Here is a 3,582-nt window from a genome sequence, read left to right as displayed (position 1 = left end):
TATCTCGTGCGTTTCACTTTGTACGCTATCGGCAATAATCATTTTTTTATAGCGCACGTTCGCACGACGATTTTTATTTCTCCGCTAATAACAAGTTCTATTTTCCCATTGACAATGGATACTTATTTTACGCGTTTCCACGTACATAAAGGAAAGCTCGAAGAAACTCCTAGTTTGGATAAAATGTAAAATACAGTTATAATATATCCATAAAAAAACAATAAAATGTTCATGAAAGCGTAAAATTGACAGAATCGATGTTTTTCTTGATTTCGTTAAGCAATAATTAAAATAATCCGAAAGAAAGGAAAGTCAAACTCTGTTCGTAATAATGTAGAGTGCAATCGCAAGCTCATTGCAGCAACTTTTCACCGCGATGCATGGTTTAACTGCAGGTGCAACGATCTGACACATATTATTAGTATGATTCATCCATGACTAATACAAAAAGAATAAGCGATAAGTCGATTGAACAGAGAAAAACAATAGAGATCGCGTTTACGCTATTTACACAATTTTTATGATCAATATTTGCGATAAAATTATTTATACATATCTTATCAATTCTAAAGCGTCGGATTTATTGTATTCTTTTTTCATATTATTTTATAGCTTTCAAAATATAAAGAGACATAAGATAATAAAGACTGGAACAAAATACTACGGCATGAACTGATGTGAATCAAATGCGAATCTAGTCGTCACGTCATAGAAGGAAGCCTACTGTGTGTGTCGGTTATGCCCATTATCGTCAGTCAAAGTGTAAAATGATGGATTCTCCTTAGTTCGCAAGACGTGAAGCATTGTTCAGAGAAAGTGTAACATCGCGTGTTACTCCGCACTGAAGATCTTATACAGCCTTCCGTTCTCTTACACCAAGGGGGCGTAGCTCAGATGGTAGAGCGCTCGCTTAGCATGCGAGAGGTACCGGGATCGATACCCGGCGCCTCCAAAACTTTTTTTTTAATTGAAAAAGAAAAGTAAAAATCGCAAAAATGTATTAAAAAATCCTATCGCATTAAAAGCAAGATTTTTTAATATCCCTCACGAAAAAAAAAAACAATTTTGCTAAAGAATCTAAAAATTAAGTTACAATATTAAATTCATAATAGTGTCAAATTATATCCAATTTAAGTTATTTTTTAATCATTTTTATAAATCGTCATTGCTCCTACTCCATTAATTTATTATTAACTTAAATAAATAGAGTTTATAATCAATAGAGCCAACTAATTCAATTCTGTAAAATGTATTTTTTATTCAAATTTAATTTATTACGTGAGTATATACGTTAATACAAATGTTGGTTATTTTGAAACTAATCACAGAAATAGATTAATTTTCACACATATAAAAATTAAAAATAACAAAATGTTTAACTTAAGGGTTTGGATTATTATTGCTCTCTTGATGTCTAATTGATGTGTAGATACAGATCTAAAAATAATTTTGTTGGGCCATAAAAATAATTATGTAATCAAGGATAATAAAAGCTGTAGTCATAACAAGCAACTTAAACGTAATCATTTTGATAGTGTAATAAAATTACAGATCTGTATCTATTATAAATTTTTGTATAGTTTTAGTAAAAAAAAATCACTATCAATATTTTATTAATAATATTTAATCAATATTTTATTAAATCAATATTTTCTGTATATTACACTATCGGATATATTTAAAACGTTTTCGAGCGAGAATAATTTCCCGCTAAAATTTTTGATATTGGAGATCATCGTAACGAAGACGATAAATCTGTAATCGCTCGAGTGGCACAATTCGAATTTCCTGCTGCGAAGCTAAAGAGAGGCGTGTGCACGGAGGTACCGTAGCAGAGAGATCCAGTAACGGTACAATATAATTCCACGAGATTGCGGGCATCGCCGACCACATTGCAGGTACACGACCCACGGATGTGATTTCCTCCGGCGAACTTTTCAACAATGCATGCGCCGGCCTGATAAAGCGAGAGATATCCGTGTCAACTTGATGCACCGGGCTGCCGATCGTTTTTACTCGCGCTTCACGAAAACATCCAACAACATCTCTCACGCCAAGTGTATACTACATAATATCATCATATCTCTATTGACGACAGAAATCGAGGATGAACGTCAAAAATAAACATGCTTCTTGTTGCAAATTCGCGTAAAACAAATAACATATTATTGCCTTTCGATATTTCATCTTCGTCTTACGATAATTCCCGCCTATCGCTCTTATGAAATTATCGTAATTAATAATTCTAAAAAATTTAAATTATACATAAAATATTATGTTATAAAAGTCAAACGCAAATAGTGTGCGTATAAATATGACGTAAATTAAAAAATTGAGATGGTATGAAGTGCGATTAAAAATAAATAAAATGAATATTTCTGAAATTGCGAAATTTCAAAATTATAATTTTGATATGATAAGTTTATTTTTTACCTTTCTTGCACTAGACTGCACTAGAACTCTCTTTTTAGCTTTCGCCAAATTAAACATATACCTATATCTCACTTAAAGTTCCAAATGTGTATACTACAGTCACAAAAAAACAGATTTTATTAAAAAAAGGTGACGAGACGCTATAAATTGCCGATCAACGTGACGTTTAGTTTTATAGCTCTTTTTCAGGGAACACTCCAAGTGTACGTGACGGCGTGTCATTGCATAATGTTGCCAGAATTACAAGCGCAAAGGCTTTGTCACGGTGTTTACGAGCAGCGATGGGTGATTCCGACAAAAATCACCGTCGAGAAAAAACGACCGAAGAGATTCGCGACTATTCCGATTGCAATACACGTCTCAATGCACGGGATGTCCCGATCGAAGATAATTTTTCTTTGCAGTTTAAGACAGGCTCTTAAATAACTGCTTGCATAACATTACAAGTACACACCTCGCGAGAGTATCTATAATCATAATCAGCTCGCGGGTATCTATAATCTGTTTACGAACGTATCGTCTCTCGATGGTTTAATTGCTGCACTTCGACTCCGATAATGAGCCGCAACATTGTTATAACACCTGATAATGCAATTTGCAAACGAACGCGAAGACGACAAGGAGTCAGGCAACTGTCTGTGCAACATTACTTCGGAATGCAACTGTGCAAACTCCGTATGAATCTACGATCGTTCGCTTTATGCATATATCTATCCTCTATCGCGTAAATTATCTACATTTTAACATTTTCAAAACTTTAAAATTGGACTTCAATATACCCTTTCTATTCAAAAACTTAAGAATTCTCGCATTTGAACATGATTATTAAAAATGAAAAAAATCATTTGCTAATTATTAGTAAAATTTAGTTAAATATTACATTTCTCTTTTGCAATTTTGTTGCATTTTAATTCATTATGAAATAAAGTTGACAAGTGAATTCATATACAATATTTGCAATCCTGACATTTATTCTATTGTGAAAAATTAATTTTATTTTTGTATCAATTACAATTAAAAAATTATTTACATTTAGATACCTTTTTTCTAAAACAAATTTTTTAAATATAATCACTGAACGGTCAATATATATGTACATATATATATATATATATATATATATATATATATATATATATATAGTACTAC

The 3,582-nt window shown here is 32.0% G+C and overlaps 1 non-coding gene across 1 annotated transcript; it reads left to right on the top strand.

The window, feature by feature from the left end:
- The first annotated feature begins 879 nt into the window (after positions 1–879).
- On the top strand, positions 880–952 carry Trnaa-agc. Its single transcript has one exon. It is a non-coding gene; the product is annotated as a tRNA-Ala (tRNA).
- Positions 953–3,582: the final 2,630 nt, after the last annotated feature.

The sequence above is a fragment of the Atta cephalotes genome, assembly GCF_000143395.1.
Source record: "Atta cephalotes unplaced genomic scaffold scaffold00004, whole genome shotgun sequence".
Taxonomy (NCBI): Eukaryota; Metazoa; Arthropoda; class Insecta; order Hymenoptera; family Formicidae; genus Atta; species Atta cephalotes.
This window is presented reverse-complemented; position numbering and strand designations above follow the sequence as displayed.